The sequence below is a fragment of the Puma concolor genome, chromosome B1 (assembly GCF_028749965.1).
Source record: "Puma concolor isolate L17-30 chromosome B1, mPumCon1.1.hap2, whole genome shotgun sequence".
Lineage (NCBI taxonomy): Eukaryota > Metazoa > Chordata > Mammalia > Carnivora > Felidae > Puma > Puma concolor.
This window is the reverse complement of record NC_141670.1, coordinates 149,186,583-149,210,668: the sequence shown is the minus strand read 5'-3', so window position 1 is coordinate 149,210,668 and position 24,086 is coordinate 149,186,583.

Sequence of the window (24,086 nt, the reverse complement as noted above, 5' to 3'; positions counted from 1 at the left end):
TGATGTTCAGTGATGTTCATGATGTAAGTGGTTGGACTTCGATGTTCAGTGATGTCCATCAAGAGCCCAGGCTGGTGGGGAGGCTCTACTATCCCCATCCTGTGGTTCCCAAGCTGGGTCTAAGGTAGTGACTGCAGTTGTCATTTCCCAACCAGTGGGAGCAGGAAGAGTACAGGTCAAGTGGCTTTGAAGAAATGATATAAGGATTTTGGTATTCATGACCACTCCTAGCTAAAACACAGGGTCTCACTGGGCACCTCTGTGCCTAAATAAAACATGGGGGGGTTATTACTAAAAAGAATTCTGGGGGAATTAATGGTTTACACTGCACTTTCATCCTATGATAGGAGAATTAAGACCCAGAGAGGGGAAGTGATGAGGCAAAAGTCCTATGGCTATTGAAACTTAGATTTCCAGACTCTCAGTAGGGGCCAAACTTGACTAAAAGTCCCTGGGGAATTGGCCCTTGTTCCCTTGCATTCATGTTGCTGATATATTTTTTTTTAATGGTGGACAAAGGTCAGGAGTTTGTCATTTGATTTTCAGGGATTTATAGGAATTAATTAATTAAATTTTTTTTTAATGTATATTTATTTTTGAGAGAGAGACAGAGCGTGAGTGAGGGAGGGGCAGAAAGAGAGGGAGGCCCAGAATCTGAAGCAGGCTCCAGGCTCTGAGCTGTCAGCACAGAGCCTGACGTGGGACTCCAACTCATGAATTGTGAGATCATGACTTGAGCCGAAGTCAGACACTTAACTGACTGAGCCACCCAGGTGCCCCAGGAATTAATTAATTTTAAGGATTGGTCTGAAAGGTCTTTCAATGTACTGAGTTGTTTGTCAGAATAGAAAGATAATGGTAAGCTTTTCTTTACTTGCTTTAGAATAGTTTTCTCCATACCAATGTGCTGCTCTCAACCCTAAATTCATATTGACCCATCTTGCTTCTTTTACACATTTTCAAATTAAAATCTAGCTTTCTGAGGAAGTCTGTCCTTGATGACCCTAGTTAGCATTTTCACATATTGTCTTTCATTCTGATATTATCACACCATTTGTTCAGATAAAGAAAGTATGGGTAACCTGATATAGAATGTGATCACTCTATTTCCATTAATAGAAACCCTCAATTCCTACTTTCATAGATCTCTTCTCCACCACGTCACTGAGGGAAACATGGATCAAGCAAACTGAATAGGCAAGTATTGGGCATGAGATTTTGTGAGTGTGGAGACAAAGAACTACGTTTCATTGTGTTGTTAATATCAGTATTGTAATAATCAGTATTGTAAGTAATACTTGTCAAAAAGATCTAATTTATCCCTGTTTGGTTCTTAGAATCGTACTGCCTTTGAGGGAGTTTCTGATTAATGTTAAAAAAAAATCTGTGTCTAAAGGTGGTGCTTCAGATTCTCTTGGGCTTTGTCAGGTAATAAGATTTCAGTTTCTGTTTTCTCTTGATCAGCTCTGGGCAAGATTGCTTCCTCTTTACAGCATAGCAACATTTTAGCTCCAGAGATGATATCTGTCTCAGTTACACACTGGAGAAAGCCTGCGGTTGTTATTTTTCTGCGATGAAGATGCTTTAATACTACATATCCCCTTATACAACTATTCAGGATGTGTTTGTGACTAAATATTAAGACTTTAGAAGGCCCTTAGGAGAACACGCGTTAGGAATGAAGTTGTTTTCTTTAGATATAGTAAAGGTAGTTTTTCTTGTCTTTTTCTTAAATTTCCTAAATTTGTTTATCAAGTCTTGCCAACTCTAAGAATAATGTACAAAGGGGGGAGTGAGAATGCAGGTACTCAAAATAATGCTTGGATTATTTTATTCCTAAATTCAACCATTTGAAATTTTATTTTTCTTATATTGGTTCTTTTTTTATTTAAGAGAACTTTGTTCTGTAAGTTCCTTGCCCCACCTCCAAACAAACCGATAATTTTTTACCCTCTCTTTTCTCACATATATTTCAACGTTTTTTTTTTTTTTTTTTTTGGGGGGGGGGACAGAGAGAGACAGAGCATGAACGGGGGAGGGGCAGAGAGAGAGGGAGACACAGAATCGGAAACAGGCTCCAGGCTCTGAGCCATCAGCCCAGAGCCTGACGCGGGGCTCGAACTCGGGGACCGCGAGATCGTGACCTGGCTGAAGTCGGACGCTTAACTGACTGCGCCACCCAGGCGCCCCTGTTTGTCTCTGTTTAAGTAGGAACCACATAAAAACCCAAGAGGTGAGACAGGAAGCTGGCAAAATGGAAAACTTCTGCTTGTTACTGGTACCCAGGAACTGCACTCACAGACTAGCCATGTTATCAACCTCTGCTTCATAGACGTTCCTATTTGCTCTGAACTGATTCTTGACCCCTTGTCTGGTAGCCTTTGTCTACTAGAATAAGTGCATCCTTCCACTGCCCATGGTTCATAGGGTTTCAGAACACCTTAACTTATATGCTCTGGACCCCTTCCTGAGTCTGACCCAATTCAATACACCATCCTAGGTCCTTAGCCTTGTCTCAGCTATCCTAGTGATCTCATGTCCATGATCAATATCATTTATTCTTTAAAAGGCTATGAGCAAGCACCTATGCCATGTCAGAAATATCAAAAGGAACACCTAGGTGGCTCAGTTGGTTAAGCGTCCAACTCTTGATTTCAGCTCAGCTTGCGATCTCATGCATGAGGCCTGCTGGGGATTCTCTCTTCCTCTCTTTGTGCCCCTCCCCTGCTTGTGCACTCTCTCTCTCTCTCAAATTAATTAAATAAACTTAAAAAAAAGAAATTTCAAGAATTCAAGGAATATACAATAATATTGCTCATTCCAGCAAAAGCATAACAACAAAATCAAAACACATTAATTTAATTTAATTATGTATATATAATTCATTTAATTACATGCATGGTGTTTATTGGGCTAGGAATAACATTTTAATAGTAAACTATTTATTCAAATGAAAATAGTAATATTTCTATACAGCTAAGGTAAATATGATAGTCTAGAAAGTGGCTCAGAGATGGGAGAATACAAGTCTGTTACTTTAGTTTTCTCTTGTTTTGATCAATTTCTTCTTCCCCAAATCCCAAGGTATTATTTTAAGACAGTTTGTGCCCTTACTCAAGCATTTACTTTGAAAACTCCCAGGACAAGACAAGAAATCATTATCCACCTGTTCTAGATTTCTATAAGGTAGGGTAGGTAAACAAGTCAGCCAAGAATTAAAAATTTAAGCTATGCTCAGCTTGGTTTTCCAAGAAACAAAAGGAGAATTGCCTCCTTAGAGAAACTCATTCAGATGGTTAGAAAGCTAAGTTGGCAGATGGTAATAAAGAAGGAAAAGAAATGCATGTCTATTGGAGTATTTTTTTAAATTTTTTAATGTTTATTTTATTTTTGAGAGAGAGAGAGACAGAGCGTGAGCAGGGGAGGGATAGAGAGAGAGAGAGGGGGAGACACAGAATCTGGAGCAGGCTTCAGGCTCTGAGCTGTCAGCACAGGGGCTCAAACTCACAAACTGCGAGATCATGACCTGAACTAAAGTCAATGTTTAACCAGCTGAGCCACCCAGGCGCCCCTGTTTTTTTTTTTTCAGTCTATTTTTATTTTTATTTTTTTTCCTTTTTTTTCTTTTCCTGAAATTTATTGTCAAATTGGTTTCCATACAACACCCAGTGCTCATCCCAACAGGTGGCCTCCTCAATGTCCATTGCCCACTTTCCCCTCTCTCCCACCCCCCATCAACCCTCAGTTTATTCTCAGTTTTTAAGAGTCTCTTATGCTTTGGTTCTCTCCCTCTCTAACCTTTTTTTTTTCCCTTTCCCTCCCCCATGGTCTTCTGTTAAGTTTCTCAGGATCCACATAAGAGTGAAAACATATGGTATCTGTCTTTCTCTGTATGACTTATTTCACTTAGCATAACACTCTCCAGTTCCAACCACGTTGCTACAAGAGGCCATATTTCATTCTTTCTCATTGCCAAGTAGTATTCCATTGTATATATAAACCACAATTTCTTTATCTGTTCATCAGTTTATGGACATTTAGGCTCTTTCCATAATCTGACCTCAGCTGCAGCAATTTCTTACTTGACACATCTCCAAAGGCAAGGGAATTGAAAGAAAAAATGAACTATTGGGACCTCATGAAGATAAAAAAGCTTCTGCACTGCAAAGGAAACAATCAACAAAACTAAAAGGCAACCAACGGAATGGGAAAAGATATTTGCAAATGACATATTGGACAAAGGGCTAGTATCCAAAATCTATAAAGAGCTCACTAAACTCCACACCCGAAAAACAAATAACCCAGTGAAGAAATGTGCAGAAAACATGAATAGACACTTCTCTAAAGAAGACATCCAGATGGCCAACAGGCACATGAAAAGATGCTCAACATCACTCCTCATCAGGGAAATACACATCAAAACCACACTCAGATACCATCTCACGCCAGTCAGAGTGGCTAACATGAACAAGTCAGGAGACTATAGATGCTGGAGAGGATGTGGAGAAACGGGAAACCTCTTGCACTGTTGGTGGGAATGCAAACTGGTGCAGTTGCTCTGGAAAACAGTGTGGGGGTTCCTCAAAAAATTAAAAATAGATCTACCCTATGACTCAGCAATAGCACTGCTAGGAATTTACCCAAGGGATACAGGAGTGCTGATGCATAGGGGCACTTATACCCCAATGTTTATAGCAGCACTTTCAACAATAGCCAAATTTAAGTCTATTTTTAAAAGTAATGTTTTCATTTTGATTGTAATTTCAAATTATCATTAAAAATTAGAAAATACAAAAACAAAAAGGAAACTGTCATGCACAGAGTACTACTGTTGTGGGGAATTTTAATCTTAAGAACTGAAGAAGGAGGTGACATGTCATTGGGAAATAAAGATGCAGTAAAGATGCAGGGCACAAAAATAGCATTTTTACAACACTGTCAACAACCGTTCAATCAGATTGCTTTCCTAAAACCAGCCCTTAAATATGGAAGTGTTGATGAGTAAAGAGGTAATTTTGGTAGGCAGACAGAGTATAGAATTAAGAATCTTTTTTTCTATAAGGATACATTTTTTTAATTTTAATTTTTAAAAAATGTTTATTTATTTTGAGAGAGCAAGGGAGTGCAAATAGGGGAGGGGCAGAAAGAGAGGGAGAAAGGAAATCCCAAGCAGCTTCCATGCTGTTAGCACAGGGCCCGACACAGGGCTCAATCCCTCGTCCCTGGGATTATGACCTGAGCTGAAATCAAGAGCTGAATGCTCAATAGACTGAGGCACCCAAGCATTCCAGGATTAGGAATTTTTATGGATAGAATCGTGAATGTGCCATGGAAGGGAGCCCAGAGACTGGAGGCAGTGGAAGCAAACTACCCCTATTTGGAAAGGTTGCTTGTTACTCTAGGCCTTGCTCACTCTCCTCTTAGACACTTAGATATCTAATCAACAACAACAATAATAATAATGCCTAAAGCAACTACTATTTATATAGCACGTTACAGCTTACAAATGCTTTCAAATATATGTTCTCACTTAATATGTGTATTAGCATTCATTCATTCAACTAACATGTAAAAATCAGTGACTAACTTTCTAAGTGAAATGAAAAGGCTTAATGAAATAGGTGTTATAATCCTTTTTCTGTACATGAGGAAATAGTGCATAGGAAGAAGACCTGGCTTTTGTTTAAATCTAGGATTCAACTCTAGGACTTCCTACTCTAAGTATTCTATTTTTTTTCCATGGTGCCTTGAATACTGAGCTAAAGGATTAGTGAGCTTGAGTTTCTGTAACCAGGATCTTTAGTGCTCTATAGAAATAATTTGTTTCTGATGAAATTTTAAGCCCAGACATTTGTTTGGACCTAATTTTTAATGGATACCATGTCCTAACTTCATTTGTATGTAAATATCTTATGCCAATAGACACTGAAGAATTTCTTTGATTCAGACATGATATCTTGCTGTACAAAATCCAGGGGGCTTTTCTAAGATCTATGGACAAGAATAGTAAATATCCTACACAAAACAGCACACTTTAATTTCTTACTCCTTATTTTTGAATATACTATATATAAATTTCATTAGAGCAAGGCTTTGTATGTTTTACTCAGAGCTGTGTTCCCAGTATCTAGAACAGTGATCCATAGAATATGTTCAATAAATACTTGCTGAACGAGGGAAGACACATTGCTCTTTGTTGGTAAGGAGGTAAAGATGAATGCAGAGCATTTTGCATACATTATCTACTCAACATGTTAATCACCTGGCCAGGCACTGCGCTAGAAACTGAGGATTAAAGATAGATTGTGACCTGGTCACATGATTTTTTTAAGTCATAACTTTTCAATCGTAGGTGATGGAAATACAATAAACTTTCTTAATCAAAAAGAAGAAATGCGTTGGCTCAGGTAGCTGGAAAGTTTGAGAAATGTGGCTTTAGGTAGGGTTTACTAAGAGGTTTGTGTACTACGAGAGGTATCTGCTTGCTCTTCACTTTTGTGTTCTGCTTTCTTTGTGACAGCTTTATTTTTAGGTAGGCTACCCTAAAAGGACAGCAAGGAAGGAAAACAGTAGCCCTACACTATACTTCTGACATACATTTAGGTAGTGACTGCAGCCTCTTTCTAGGGTGGCTGTGATAGAGATGAGAGATAATGATGATCTGAACTGGATTAATATCAATGAGAATGATAAAAAGTGAACTGATTTGAACAATATTTACAAAATAGAACTGATTGGATACAGAGGAAGAAGAAGGAAAACTCTAGGATGGCTCCAGGTTTTCAACCAGGAAAACCAGTAAGCCATTTGCTGAGACCAGAAATACTGAAGATAGTCTGAATATTTTGAAGAAGAAAGGTTTAGTTTGGAAGATACTGAAGTTCAGTTTTCAATAAAAAACTTAAAAAAGGGTAGTCTTCTGACCTGAACACGAGGAACGAAATCTGGGTTGGAGACATCTAGTTGGAAGCCATCAGCATGAAGATGGTAATTGATGCCATGGTAGTAGATGAGATTATGTAGGAAAGGTTAGGAGAGTGTGAACAGCAAAATTCTTAATACACAGCCTTAAAGAACACTTATGAATAAAGGATGGTTAAAGGAGGAGAAGCCTACCAAGGATATGGAGGAAGAATAACCAGAAACTTAGAATCTGGTATCATATCTCTATTGCATTGTTGGTGGGAATGCAAGCTGGTGCAGCCACTCGGAAAACAGTATGGAGGCTCCTCAAAAAACTAAAAATAGAACTACCCTACGACCCAGCAATTGCACTACTAGGCATTTATCCAAGGTATACAGGAGTGCTGTTTCGAAGGGACACATGTACCCCCATGTTTATAGCAGCACTATCAACAATAGTCAAAGTATGGAAAGAGCCCAAATGTCCATCGATGGATGAATGGATAAAGAAGATGTGGTATAAATATACAGTGGAGTATTACTCGGCAATCAAAAAGAATGAAATCTTGCCATTTGCAACTACGTGGATGAAACTGGAGGGTATTATGCTAAGTGAAATGAGTCAGTCAGAGAAAGACAAAAATCATATGACTTCACTCATATGAGGACTTTAAGAGACAAAACAGATGAACATAAGGGAAGGGAAACAAAAATAATATAGAAACAGGGAGGGGGACAAAACAGAAGACACTCATAAATATGGAGAACAAACTGAGGGTTACTGGAGGGGTTGTGGGAGGGGGGATGGGCTAAATGGGTAAGGGGCATTAAGGACTCTACTCCTGAAATCATTGCTTCACTATATGCTAACTAATTTGGATGCAAAATTTTAAAAAGTAAAAAATAAAGTTAAAAAAAAAAAGAGTGTGTTAGGGAGCTAACTGAAAAAAAAAGAATGTGGTATCATAAAAGGGGAGAAAGTATGGAGAAAGAGAGCACTACCTCTCAAAATTATCAAATGTTGTTGAGAATTTAAGAAATACGAGGACTAAAATACATTGGAAACAGTGCTTGAGATCTTGTTCAGAGCACTGGTGATCTTGTCAAAAGCACCTCAGTGGAATGGTGGGGGTGGAAATCAGACTGCAGAGTGTAGACGCGTAGCTAAAATTGAGAAAACAAGTGGGAAACTTCCAATGCATTTTTCTGTAAATAAGAGGCAAAAATAGGATAATGTCAGAGCAGGACACAGAATTGAGGAAGGACTTTTGTTTTAAATGAGAAGAGATTGAAGAATATCTAAATGTCAATGAAAAGGAACCAGTAGAGAGAGAAGTTGGAGACAAGAGAGAAAGGACTGAAAAGTTGACAAGGTGAGAGGAGATGGGTCAAGAGCATAAGCAGAGGGATGTGCCATTAATAGAAGAGGCAATACGTTTTTCACTCTAACAGAAGCCAAGAAAAAAGAGATGGGTGCAGATATAGGTGGGCATTAGTTCAGCTTGGTGATTGGAAATTGAGGGACTGTCTTTATAATTAAAGTAACTGTGTGTCTTAGTTTTGGAAAATCTTGGTTGATACCTATTGTCCTGGTGTAATTATAAGAGTTTCCTGCTTACTCTCAAAATTGTTTCACTTTGGATGAAAAATTATATAGTCATCCTACTTAGGTTGGCTTCTTTTTTCCTTAGTAGCATTGGAGGTGAGGTGTGGGCACAGGTTCGAGGAAAAGGAAAAGGTATGGAGTAGTAGCTATGGAGGATGGAGAATAAGCTGACTAGAGCCAAAAAGGCTGTAAGATGGCATTTCAGGCCCAACTGAATTGGGGTTTGATTTTCTAGAAGCACCACTATATCTCTATCACTGTACGATAACCTTCTAAGACTTGTGTTAATGTGCCTATTTCCAGGTCTGAAAGCTGACTCAGAGAGGTCATATAACTTGCTCATATTCACAGTAATAAGAAGTAGAGCTTGGATTTGAACCCACATCCTTCTGATTCCAAGATCTGTATACTTAACTATGCCTTGTATCATCACTAAAACTCTTGGGGTTTTAGATAGTGTGAAGCACTACTTATGCTACCAATTGCTGTGCTATATTGTGTAAGCTCTCTTCACTTACAATATACAGTTATTATTGCTTTGATTATATACATGTATGTGCTTTCTATTCCAAATCTGTATATATTTTGGAAAATGTTCCTGTCACAGCATGACTAAGTTTGGAAACAAAGCTAGGAGAGAGAAGATCTTAGGTTATAAGGACTGCCTTGTGCTTTCAGCTGAAATGTCATAACACACTGGATGGACCATTGGTTTTGGGGGAAGATCAGTGGTGAATAGGTTGCTAATAACAGTCTCATATGGCAGTTTGTATACAACTTACTTTTAAAAATAAAAAGAATTAGAGGATATTCAAAATTATTTTTGCATGTATGTGGTAGGTCAGGGGCTGGGGAGAAGCCTGACCGCTGCGATTCCAGAAACAGACAAATTATCTCTTTCCCTTCTCTTAACAATGAGTTGGGAAACATTTTCCACTGGCAAGGCTGCTGTGTGTGTGCAGGGGTGGGGCTGGGGAAGGCAGAGAACTCATCTGGATTCTTTGCAGTGTTAAAGGAAAAAAATCCTGGAACTTCAAAGCTCTCATTGGTACTTTGTGTTGCTAAAGATAAGTTTCTTATCATTTTGGGGATAGATATAGATATAATTATAGATGTAGATGTAGGCGTAGATGTAGGTGTAGGTGTAGGGGTAGGGGTAGATGTAGGTGTAGAAGTAGATGTAGATATAGATAGATGTCATTTTGGTTTGGGGAGTAAACATTTGCATGAACCTGTAGTTAAACAAAGGTAAAATAATAAGATCCTATTTGAGAACACTGGATTTGGAATAAAAGAAACCCAACTGCTCTACAAAGCAACGCCAATGACTGTTTTCTGTGGTCAATAAGAGAATTTCTGTAAGATTATTATGGGGTTAACTGGTTTGATTTCTCCTGAGTGGCCAGAACAAAGTAAAGGTGGCATTTTCCTCAGTGGAAAGAATGAATGGGTCCTAGGAATTCAGTTGAGAGTTGAGGAGTGACTTACAGAGTTTAGGAGTAGCATTTCCTGCTCTTTTGCACCGTAATTGCCTTAAGTCTCCATAAACTTTGCAACAGGCCTTTACAACCATTTACTATGGGTCAGGTAACGTTCTAGGTGTTTGAGATACCTCATGGACAATACAAAGATCTCCAAATGAGGGTAACATATCATAGCAGGACTCCTTTAGTCACGCCATTTGAAGAATAAAGTCTCATGTCAGCTGTGTTTTGGAGAAAGGAAGGCAGTTTCTAGTTTCGGAGTAAGGCAGAGCAGAGACAACTTCACTAGTATGGAGACTAGTTATTAGATGGTGGGGGTGGGGAAAAGTGGTGAGGAAGCCTGGCATAGCCCAAACCAGAAGAATATAAGCTCCATTTGTGGATTCTCAGAGCTTCTAAAGGGGCACTTTGGGTAGTCACACATAATGGAGACCAGATGGTAATTATCACAATATTGGAAAGAGAGAGAATCCAATAGAGTAGTGAGCTCCTGTGTTATGCCTATAATAACATGAATTTAATTCTCAAATTGTTGACCATATTACCTGGAGTGGAAGAAAGAGGTGGCGTCAGAAATAACGTACAGGGAATTGAGCTTAAATCTCATTTACGTCCATTTCATGTCTGAATGCTGTCACGTCTCATGAGTAACCTCTGTGGAAGAAAGGTTGAGAATCGTTGGTGTATCTGCCCCCCAGGAATATACTTACTAATATGGAGTAACTGTCACTTGTCAATATAGTTTATTGACAAGTAACATAGATGTCCTTTATCTAATAGAATTCTAGATTACATTTCTCATTAGCTATTGCCAGATGGAGATGTTTTTATTTTCAACCCTAGGGTACTGTCCTTGTAAACATTGCTTCCATTCATCCTATATGGTTGTAATTATATGCTTAATCAAATGATTGTTCTTCAAAAACACACATTGTGTAAAAATAATTTTGGTAATTATGGTATTTTTCTATCCATTATCCTATTTTCTTCTCAGAGTTTTCCTCCACTAATGAAATTATATTCATTTTATTTCAGGTACATCAATACGTTATGCCTTTTTGTGTTCTCTGATTACACTTATCATGTTAAGCTGCACTTCTAAATTCAGTTTAGGCTTATATTTTAAAATATGTGATGCACTCATTCAGTTTCCTAACCACACAGAACACCAAATGGACTTTTAATTCAACCTCATGCTTATGGAGTTATTGACCTAAAATAGTTATTGATCTTTCGGGTCATGTTAATGAGATATGGAGAATCTATAAGAACAACATAAAAAAAAATCAGTTTTTAATCAGCTTCTTTGGCTGTATGAAACTCTTCCTTAGCTTCAGCTTTGCCTTAACTCTCCCAAAATCTTTTCAATTCCATGTCAGATTCTTTTTTTTAAAAAAATTAATGTTTATTTATATTTGAGAGAGAAAGAGAGAGAGGAGACAGACTCTGAAGCAGGCTCCAGGCTCTGAGCTGTCAGCACAGAGCCTGATGCAGGGCTTGAACTCACTGGCTATGAGATCATGACCTGAGCCAAAGTCGGATGCCTAACCGACTGAGCCACCCAGGAGCCCCTCCAGATTCTTAAAATTCATGTTAGTAAGGTCTGCTATGCCAGACACAATAATGGCCCCCCAAAGATGTCCATGTCCTAATCCCCAGAACCTGTGAATATGTTAAATTACATAGCAAGGGGGAATTAGGGTTGCAAATGGAATTAGTTGCTAATCAGGGGGATTTAAAATAGGAGATTATCCTGGATTATCTAGGTGGGCCCAATGTGATCACAAGGGTCCTTAAAAACTGAGAAGGAAGCAGAAGAGTCAGAGGGAAATGTAATTACAGACCAAAGACACAGGGAGATACAAGGTTGGGGCTAGCTTTGAAGATGCAGGAAAAGGGCCATGAGCCAAGGAATGTGGGTGGCCTCTAAAAGCTGGAAGGGGCTACATAAAGGATTCACCTCTTGAGTTTAGGAAAGGAAGACAGACCTGCCAATGATTTTGGCTTCTGACCTCCAGAATGGCTTCATCTTGGACAAATTTAGATAGTATGTGGTTTTTGAGCAATTAATTTACTTTATCTATGTTGTCAATTTCGTGTGCCTAGACATCTGTGTGGTATCCCCTAATTCTTCTTTCAGTGTCTACAGAGTCTGTAGTGACATCCCCTCTTTCAGTCCTATTTTCTAGGTCTTTGCAGTCCTGTTTGGATCTGACCTGTGCCTTTACCATGTTTGCAAGTCTGGGACCTGGGCAATGATCTAACTTTTAGTTTTTGAGTCTTTTGTGTCTTTCCTAGGCCACCTGAGGTCAGATCCATGCACGCATAGCTTGGAGGTGAGCCCAGCAGTGTACAGCCAACTCTGTAGGATTGCTTCCCTGAGCTCCTCCCTCTCTGTAATTTCTCCATTACTTCCATTTCCCCAAGGTCCCTCTTTTCAGTCCTGCCGCCAGAAATCTGAAATTTGACTTACTCTGTTCTGCCAACATTTCTGGTGACTCCAGCAGTGTTTGTGGCTTGGTGGTTGAACGATAGGGAGAACAACTGTAAGATTTTACCCTTCTTACCCCACTTTCTTAGGTCTTAGGACCACAGCTTTTCAACTGGCGAGGAAGTGTTTTCTCCTTCAGAGTTTTAGGCCTCTGTGGTACCTCTTGCACTGTACTGCCAGGTGACTCCTTAACCACTACGTAAGCCTAAACTAGAGCTCTTTTTCTGGAACCTTTTCTGCCTTCACAGGTGCTTACTTCTAGGTTTTAGGCAGGTTGGTGGTTAGGCATGGTGACAGCAGTGGTAAAAAAAGGTAAATACACTACTGTTTCAGTGGTACTCCAAATCTTGTCTTTCTTCCTAATCTACCTGCTCTGTTCTTCAAGGAGCCCCTCAACGAATCCTGTCTTGGTTATTAGCTACATTCAGTAGGAGAAACAGAACAGAATGTTTATCCTGTCATACTCCAAATTGGGACTGGCTAGAAAGCTTTTATTAGACTGGAAGGTAGCACACTATAAAGCAATGAACGTTTGCAGTTGTAAATTTGGTGGAGGACACTCGTGCCCTGATGGGATGGTGGTGATGGGCAGGTATGACTGAACGTTAAATGGCTTTTCTTCATGACTTCACCCAGGCTGCCTCAGTTTCCAAATTCATCATCCCCTATCCCTGCCCCTCCTTGCAGGCCCCACCTTAAAGGGTAGGAGTCCCTTTCAGCCCTGGGACACTGTTTACCATCAGACCCTGTGTCACAGGAGTGCAAACTGAGCATCCCAGAATTCCCCCTCCAGGGGTCTATTTCCCCGCATCCGTTGTCTTCTGATGATTTCAGTTGTCAACATTTGCCCAATTCATCATCATTCTCATGTGACATCTGTGGTAAACTTAAAGACTATTACATATAACATACCTTGGAACAAGTATAAGGATCCTTATATTTTTATAGCTTCACTTTAAACTGTTTTACGTTTCGTGCCCCCAGCCTGTTGGTTAACCAGTTCAGGGACATGTTGGAGCGGTGAGAGTTCACACTGCTCTTGAGCACACAGAAAGATGATTACATGGAATTTGCTGGAATCCTCCTTGAGTTTATGTCACTAGTAAATCTCCTGTAAGCAGTTTAGTCGTTCACACACTGAAAAGTATGTGGATTAGGGAGAGTAAAAGACTGTGTGGGAATTTATACAAATCAGGAATGCTGGCTGGCCCTTGTTGAATCCAATTTTCTCTTCTTCATGATCAGCTTAGAGTCAGAATATTATTGCTGAAATGGACTATTATTGCTGAAATTAGACTGTTAGTCTAACTGATGAAAAAAAAATTAAATGACTTGCTTCAGGTCACACAGCTAGTGGATGCCAAGACTAGGTGTGGGCTATAGGTCTTTGGACTAGCAGCCTATTGTATCGTGTTTATGAAGCAATTCTAAAGAATTCACCACTAGTGGGAATGGTGTTCAGGGTGCCAGCGGCCCCCAGTTGTAACAGGCATGTAGGGAGTTTATGTCCTTTGAAGCCTATATCCTGATTTCACTTGTTTGGGGCGATTGCATTCTTTTGCATACTTGTATATGCACTCAGCTTAAAGAACAGCAGAGGGCTAAAAATCAGAGAGTTTATGATTCTACACTTTGGTCACTCAGCAGGACACCACCACATACTTTTGCTTTTGGTGTATACTCGGTCGGTCATCTACAACAGTAACAAAGTAACAGTAAACAGTCATTGAGAGCATATGAGTGCAAAGCACCAGACTGGTCTCTGGTGATAAAAAGGGCAGGCTAGGTTTGATCTCTGCCCTTAATGAGATCAGTGTAGTATGGTCTGTACCAGAAGAATTGTTTTCTGAGCTAAAGAACATGTAATTGGAGGTGGGCCTTTTCTCCCCCTCCCCTTCTCTTCTATTTTGTGCTCATTATTCTTTCTAAATGTGGGATATGCACTGAACTATTTCAGTCTCAACTTGCCTTTTCGAAGGCCCTTTGGCATCATTGGTGTAAGCAGATAGATTATTAATACTGCCTCATTGACAGTATAACCAATCTTCTTATGGTTTCTCCAATAGCCCAGCAGCTTCAGATCTTGGAACACTCCAAAGGCTCTAGGTTCTTGTCCTCATCCCTTCTGGGTGTTCTAGACCCAGCTCATGCCTAGTTCTGCTTTCTCATCACCTACTCTGGTCTTGGGTGGCTGGGTCATGTTCTGTAATTCACCACTGCCTGTTAGCACTGGTATCTTGACTGGACTCACCCTGTTACACAGAACAAGCTATCAACATATATCTGTATATAGAGATATATATAAATAAATTATGTATATCAAACACAGAATTACAGAAAAAAAAAAAACCCAGAAATTTGTGACAGTGTAGTTCTTTAGAAAAAGAGATGAGGCAGTTAGGGGATGGTTCCTGGTAGTAACTATAACTAGTTGTGCTTTGCTTTCCACCTTAATTCTGCTAGGTTATAACATTAAATATATTCTTTAAAATTTTTTTAATGTTATTTTTATTTTTGAGAGAGAGACAGAGACAGAGAGAGAGAGTGTGTGTGTCTCTCTCAGAGGGGCAGAGAGAGAGGGAGACACAGAATTTGAAGCAGGCTCCAGGCTCTGAGCTGTCAGCACAGAGCCTGATACAGGGCTCGAACTCCCCAACCGTGAGATCACGACCTAAGCCAAAGTGGGATGCCTAACCGACTGAGCCACCCAGGCACCCCTACATTAAATATTTTCAAAGTGATGATAGCCAATGAGGTCAAAGAAGCACAGTGACTCTTGGGAATTTAGTTTCAATGACTTGATGCGTTTGGTATCCTCAGTATTTTATATATTCAAGGCCATAAACCAATATCTGAGAGAATGTGGCAACTCTTGTCACATAATATATAACACAATGTTTTAACACAGAAGTAATGTAATTGATGATTGTGGTGAATAAAGAGAGCCAGTTTAAGGAGGAACCAGATACACTGGCGTCTGTGATCTAGGTTAGAGGTATCTTTCAGTTACTAGTCTTTGCAGTGTTTTTGCTAAGATTGGAAACTCACTGGGCTTGCCTGGTGACCTTCAGGTTGACTGCATTTCTTAAGGAGGAATCCAAGAGACTACGGGTTACAACTCCATATCAGAGGGCCCTTAGAGGACTCTTTCAAGAAGTTTTAGTGAGGATTGACTGAGACAGAACACCTAGACTCCTTCAGGACTTAGAGATCCAAGGCCTGGAACTTTTTGTAGCAACTTACACTAACATGAGAAAATTCTGTAAGGTATTTCTGGACACATGTGCTGTTCTGTGCAGACTCTGAACCTGTGAGTGAGAATCAGGCTAAAAGCACTGGTGTATACACTCAAATATCAGGAGAAAGGGGTAGTATGAAATGGTCTGCAAAAATCCAGATGCCATGGAACAAAACCATAATAATAAAAAAAATATTATGACTACTGTTTATGTCATATCTATTTACTCATTACAATACCCCTTAAAGATACTATTTTTCTCACTTTACAGATGAGGAAGCAAAAATATTGTTAATTGTCCAAGGACTTAAATAGAGAAAATGGAATTTTTCTTTAGGCCAAATGGAGATGGTTTGAATGGCTTAAAGCAGGATAAGAGAACATTACTATTTAAAGGTATTATGTTTGTGCTATGGAAACAAAATTCAATCATAGTGTTAGATCTGGAAGGTGCCCTTTGATTTTGTGGCAGGTAATCAGAAACCTTAATGGGCTCATTTGCCCAAGGTCATCCAATTAATAAATAGCAGAGGTGACAGTAAAACTCAAATCTTTCAACAACCAAAGTCCTTCCATTAACTTTCTGATAGTGGAATTCAGAATGATGTGAAAGTTGGCTTGGCTGCCTGCAATCTTACAGTAGTCAGGATTCTGCTACCATCTAGTGGGTCAACTGAGTAATATTTTCACAGTTTTCAGATCTGAGCTGCATCAAACACACACAGTATATACTGTTGTCTGAAATACAAGGTGAAGAAGGAGTTGTAGAGGCTATCTAGTGTGCTGGGAACATTTTTGCAGATGAGAGTATGGAAGGATTGAATGAAACTTCCAAGGTCGCACAGTGTGATGGGGAGACTGAGGTAAAACCCTGGTCTCTTCACTTTCATTTAGTTCAGTGCTCTTTTCCTCTGGTACTCCACTAATGGGAAACAAAAGTTCCTTTCAATTTACAGAATCCAAAATCCGTGTATTTGCCTGAAGTGCTGTGAGGCTTTCAGCACATGCAAGATCAGTCAACTTTCTCTTTTGGCAATCAGTTCTTAGTTATATAAGGGAAATATATGGTGGGAAATATATATGGAAATATATAAGGGAAAACTGGTGTATGTAATATGGACATACATCTACGTCTCCATATCTCTATATATGGCTATGTCTCTACCTCGATCTAGAACTATAATCTTTTTTTTTTTATGCTAACACTAGAATAAATTTCCATTTCTTGGGCACTTGATTACCTATGATAACCTAGAAGTACACTGGATGGCAGTAGACGGCTGGTCAGCATTTTCTAAAAAGTTAATTCGATTAAAAAAAGGTTAATAGAGCACACATAATAGAATATACAGTATAAATTAATAAAATATATTTTATGCCATTATGGGCATAGCCGTAGAGGAGTTTCATAGCAAATTTCAAAGATGCTTATTTCAAAAATAGATTTGTGTTTCTACTTCTGATAAGTTCATTTTGCATATCAGGTACCATACAAGGTCTACCACAATAAGCCTTTAAATATTCTTTAATAATTAGTTTGTTGAATCTATGCATGAAATGGACAGTGAGTGAAAATGGTGACTCCTTCTCTCTTTGTCATGTTTCCTCATTTGTTTCTTCAATTCTTTTACCTAAAACAATGTACTGAGTATCTGGGGAAGAAAGAACTATTTATTTGGTGATATTGTTTTTGAAAAACTGTATGGGAGCTGGGACAGAGAAAAAAAGACTTCTATCTGGAAAAAGGAGTTCTTGTCATTTTTGGATGATCTAGGCCATAGGGGAGATTTTAGAGATTTTCTTGATTTTTACCTCTTTACTATATGTTCTAGATATAATTCTCCAACAGGTGGAAAACAACATCAAGTTTATTATTTGGTATCATCTTCAATTTTGCAAAATGCTTGACACATTAAAAAAATTCCACCATATCTTTAGCAATGTTATAACAGTACTGGAGAGGCAAGAAAGAAGGGAGAGATGGTGGAAGGAAACTAAAATCTTCACACCCAAACAAAAATATATAAAATGTACCTGGCTATTAGAATATATAGGTAGAATAGACTGGGTGGCCTCAGTTGGTTAAGCATCTGACTTTGGCTTAGGTCATGATCTTGTGGTTCATGGGTTCGAGCCCCACGTTGGGCTCTGTGCTGACAGCTCAGAGCCTGGATCCTGCTTTGGATTGTGTGTATCCACCCCCCACCCCACCCCTCCCCTGTTCTCAATCTGTTTCTTTCTCAAAGATAAATAAACATAAAAAAAAAAAAGACTATATTGAGAAAATGCCTTTCTGGCCAAACATAAATGTTTCTTTTATCATAACTTTGGGCATAATTTAGAGAAGCTGCTTTTTTCTTAACCATTATGCCCAGTGGACACAGACAATGAGGTGTACAAGTTGAGTACATGGGCTCTGAGGTCAGACTGCCTAGCTTTGAATCCCAGCTCCACCACCATTTACTAAAGTACCATTTAGCCAGTCACTTAATCTCATATGTGTCAATTTTCTGCTTTATAAAATTGGTATAATTACTGTAGCTTTTTCATAGAGCTTTTGTGTGTGTGTTGGAATGAGATAGTGCAGTTAAAGCGTTTTGAACAATGCTTTGCACATAGTAAACACTAATCTTCAGCTATTAAAATAATTGTTATTAATGGCTCCAGAGATCTTGAAGAAATTAAAGTCTAGGCTTAACTCAGTGGAACCATGAATCAGATAACATTTCTCTTGGACCAATCTCCATTTTAACCACTTCGAACTAATTCTGTTCCTTGGAGAATAGTTCTTCAGTGTCTTGAAAAGATCATAGTTTCCTCTGAATGTGTTGAATCTGGCTCCACTCTGTACTTAATGTGGGGGCTAGGATACTACAGCAGGACTCCAACTGGGGAAGTCATTATCCCTTTTCTTTCTCAGCAGTTGTCAGAATTGGTTGGTATTACAAGAGTAAATGACAATGTAGGCTACTCTTCAACAGCACATGGAAGATGCTAAGTTTTGGCCTACTCATTGGCTTACTGGTCCCTGGGCAGGAGACTATGGACACACCTGATCTCCGAGAGTGATATCTTTATGGAATGTTGGGCCTGTGCCAAGGAGGCATGGGTATTGAGGCCCTGGATGATTTACACTGGAGAATATTTTGAATACACATAATATCTTCCTCATCTCCCTCACAATTATCACAGACCATGGGAGAGCTCTTGGAAAAGCCATGGATAGTATGGAGCTAGACTATATTTCACTTATAGGAATGAGGAAGTCTTGGTATTGCATTTTGAGATTTCAGGTCTCAACTATATATCTTAGTTGGAATCTTTATGCTTTCTCATTGGATCTCAAGGATAGAAGGTAGTTAATGATGTTAATCATACTTTTCAGTTAACATACATTATCATCTTTGGTTCATGTAAGTCTCAGCGTTTAATATATCCCCATAACCCCATATCCCTCTGCCTATGACTAATCATTCTATGTGCTTCCTATGTATACTTTCACTATGTATCTGTTCTTGTGAAATATAAAAATTTTGTTTTGCAGGTATGTATTTTTCATTGGAATAGATGGTATTGTGTAAAAAAATGTCATTGTATTTTTTTTTTTATTTTTTTGTGTGAGCACTATGATTTTAAGATCCATCCATGTTGCTATATGCACATTGTTTGGTGTTTTTCATGTCTGTGTAATAGTCCATGGTGTGGGTCCATTACATTCTACCTGTTTATTCTTCTAGGCTAGGGCTGGATAGGCAGTTTTTGTTTGACTCTCTACCTCCACAAACAGCACTACAAAAGCATCCTCCTCCATGTTCTTTTTCAGACCCACGTGATAATTTTAAATGTATTTATATGTTTATGTATTTATCTCCAAGTACAGAATGTGGGGTCAGAGTTTACGTCTATGAGTAATTGGCTAAGGGCCTCTAGATTCCTCCCACAACATATACACCAGACTGCACTCCAACCAGCAGTGCATGAGGGGTCCTTTGTCCTCAGATCTTCACCAACTCTTGTCATTACACAGCTTTCCAAGTTTCTTCAGTCTCACAGAGGTAAAGTGATATCTCATTGTGATATCTCATTGATATCTCATTGATTGCTTTTCTCCGATAATTAATGAGTGTGATTATCTCTTTATATGCTCACAAGTCTTTTGGGTTTCCTCATCTGTATTTTGTTTATTTAATTTTTTATTAATAGGTTAAATTTTTTTTATTACTAGGCTTTATCTTTTAGGGCAGTTTCAGATTTAGAGAAAAACTGAGCCAATAGTACAGTTCCCATACTTCCTCCCCAACTCCCATATTGTTGCCCCTCTTCACACCTTACATTTGTATGATACATTGGTTACAATTAGTGAACCATAGTTTATTTAGATTTCTTTAGTTTTTACCTAGTACACTTTCTTGGTTCAGGATGCCAACCAGGGTACCCCATTGTATTAATTTTGATGTCTCCTTGGGCCCCTCTTGGCTGTGACAGCTTCTCAGACTTTTCTTGGTTTTGATGACCTTGAGAATTTTGAGGAGTACTGGCCCAGGTATTTTGTAGAACGTCTTTCTATTGGAATTTGTCTGATGTTTTTCTCATTAATAAACTGAGTTTATGGATTTTTAGGAGAAAGACCACTGAAGTAAAGTTTCATGTTCATTCGATCATTATCAAGAGTACATTCTATCTACATGACTTATGACTATTGATGTTGATTTTTATTACTTGGCTGAAGCAGTGTTTTTTAGGTTTCTTTCCTGTAAAGTCTCTTTTTTTTCCCCCTTTTTACATAGTATACTCTTTGGAAGAAAGTCACTATTCAAAGTCCATACAGAAGGAGTGGGGAGTTATGCTCCCCCTCTTTTAGGGGGAGAATATTTACAGAATTCATTGTAATGCTTTTGCAAGGAAGTTTGTCTCTCCTCATTTACTAATTTATACAATAATTTATTTATATTAGTATGGACTAACTTATCGACATTTATTTATACTTTGAGCTATAATCCAATACTACTGTGTCTATTTTGTTCTAGTTTTGACCACTAGAAACTCCTTACATTGACTCCTGTGTCCTTTTAACTTATCCCAATGTTCATGGTCCACCCACCATCCTTTTTTTTTTTTTAGCACTTCCATTCTTTCTGGAGATTTTCTCACTTTGAATATTTTCTCCCTTGGTTTTGGGATAGCCATTTCTCCAAGGGTGCCTAGCTCCTTTTATTGGAGGTTGGTATTAGAAACTAAGATCAGAGTGCTAGGTATTTTCATTGCTTCTGGGTTATGGTTTCTTTTAGGCCTTCTCAGCTGACAGAACAAGCACACACATGTGTGTGTATATACAAATATATATATACATATATATATGTGTGTATATATATATGTATATATATATGTATATATTTGCCCTTAGTTTTACAGACTTTGTTTCTAAATTAAAAAAAAAAATGTCTACTTATTTTTGAGAGACAGAGAGAAAGGGCACAAGCTGGGGAAGGGCAGAGAGAGAGGGAGACATGGAATCTGAAGCAGGCTCCAGGCTCTGAGGTGTCAGCACAGACCCGACATGGGACTCTAACTCATGAACAGTGAGATCATGACCTGAGCCAAAGTCAGACACTTAACAGACTGAGCCATCCAGGTGCCCCAGACTTTGTTTCTAAAGTTATCTAAGTTGACACCTTTTCCCCTAACTATGTTGGTGAAGTTGTTTCTTCTCTTGTCATAGTCTGGATTCTTTCCTGTGGTCCTTGACCTCGTAAATGATGTTTTTAAAGTTGCATACATTAAGGTTCACCATTTGGGTTGTACAGTTCTGTGGATTTTGACAAATGCATAATGTCATTTATCCACTATTACAGAATCATACAGAACAGCTTCACTACCCTAAAAATGCCCTGTGGTTCCCCTAGTCATTTGATTGACAGATTTTTATTTTTTCCTTTATGCATTTTGTCTGCATGTGTCTGTGAAGTTTACTCAGGGTATACTTTGTTGAACAGCATTCTTTAACCTTTATGTAATAAAATCCATCACTATTTTGCCTATGATTTGTCCTTTTTGAATATTTTTTAAAGTAGGCTGTTCCTGATATCATGTTATGAATATGTTTGCTTACATTTTTCTCTATCAACTTCAGAGTGTTATAATTTTATCTTAAAGACTTTAGTCCATTTGTATCTTTACATATGTTGTTTGATAGCATTCAGATTTAATTTTTCTACACATTGAAGAAAAATTCCAGACCATGTACAAAATAATCTAATGTTTTCACATTGATTTATGATGCCATTACTATAGTTTTCAGTTCCCATATATGCCTGGATTTATATTCTACTCTGCTTAACTATTTGTATGTTATTATATTGTTTATTATTTGTATGGCTTTGTATTATGTCTTAATATCTGCTTATGCACATTCCCGGACATTACTCTTCTTTTTTTAGGCTTCTTTGTTATAGATGTTTTAAAATTTTCTACATATATTTTCCAACAAGGATTTTGAATGATTCTTTAAAAAAATTCACCTGGAATTTTAATGGGGGATTGCATTTAATTTATAGATAAATTTGAAGAAAATTTATATTTTTATGACAGTCATTCACTTCAAGAGCATGGACTGTCTTTTCACTTATTCAGCCCACCTTTAATGATTTTATCAGACTTTTAAACTTTTCTGAATGCATGAGCAGAGTTTAGAAGCTTTCTTCTGCGTACTTTGCCCGAGGTTGAATCCACTACAATTCAACCTTCTTCCCCTACTATGTTCCCAAGTTCAAGACAGCCTTTAGAGAATTCTCCAGCCTTCAGACTCTCCAAACGTTCTCATAATTATTGTTATCATGGCGGTTAGTTCTTCAAATCATTTTAGTTCCCTTTCACATTTATAGTTGTTCAGGTTTGGAGGAAAGAGTCAGCAGCTTGCTTTAAGTCACCATCCTGATAAGCCTGGTGCAATTTTGTTGTTAAAGGGGCCTGAATAAGGCTGTGTATTGCTTTTGTGTGTGGGGGGAGGGGAGGGGCGGAGGGAAGAAGTCTCTTACTTGATTCATTTTGGTACCTGTAAAATACAGACCTGACCTGAAAAACTGCAGGCCCACGTGGAGGAGCACAAATGGAGGCCCACATAGCATATGTCTAAATATTTGAAGGTTTGAAAGCAATCTGACAAACTGTTAAATAAATAAAACATGTTGTATCCTCCTTGTTTGGCAAACATACTTTTATAACAACCTGAAAATCCAGGTTTAAGCTTAAAATCCTTAGATTCCTCTGAATTCTGTAACAGAACTTGGTAAAATGCAAAAAGCCAGCATCTACCCAGTGGCCTGTCTCTGTCCACCTCCGTGGTGATCTCACACATATGCATATGCAGACCTTGGTCCACAAATCTAACCCCTGTCCACATCCTCTAGAGACAACTGCCTCTTGGGCCACCACAGTGTGGTCTTTCTAGTGAGGAGGGCTGTGCAGGTGCTGCAATGGAATGGAATTCTGGCATCCTGGGTACTAGAATGAGGTGTGGAAGGAGGAAGAGTAGATTCTAGGGTTGGCATATTCCTTTGGCTCCGTGGATGTCTGGCTCCATGATGCTATGGGAGAGTCCTGGCTAGGCAAAGGCAAGAACAAGGTACCCTAAAGTGTGGTGCCCAGAGCTGGAGTTCTGTGTGCCTAGGTCTAAGGGAGGTAGTGGTCAAGTACTGTTACTTTTTTTAGGCTTAGGCTTTGAAGAAATATCATCCATTCCATTTCAGTTCTGAAGAGGTATAGTTGTTGCCTAACCTGATGTAGGGGAGAACTTTCTGTTTTGGGGTTAAAATGAACTATGGATTATGAGAAGAAAGACATCTCCTCCCAAATTGCTTTTCTTCCTGTTCTACCTGCAGAATGTAGATGTGAATCACAAGTTTGCTCTTAGCCTGGCTCCTAAAAGAGCATGGACTGACTTAAAACAGAGGCTGGGAAGTGTGGATGGTGACTTGGGAAAGCAAGCCCTCTTTTATTTATTTTATTTTATTTTATTTAAAAAAATTTTTTTAATGTTTTATTTATTATTTTCGAGAGACAGAGGGAGACAGGCAGAGCATGAGCAGGGGAGGGATAGAGAGAGAGGGAGACACAGAATCCGAAGCAGGCTCTAGGCTCTGAGCTGTCAGCACAGAGCCCCACGGGGGGCTCGAACTCAAAAACTGTGAGATCATGACCTGAGCCAAAGTCAGATGCTTAACTGACTGAGCCACCCAGGTGCCCAACAAGCCTGCTTTTAATGAGACTTCACTAACAATGGATCATATAGTTGTTTTGAAGTTGTGTTATGGTTAGGATTAAAATCAAATAATGTGTTTCCTTAATTATCTGTGCATAGAAAAAAGG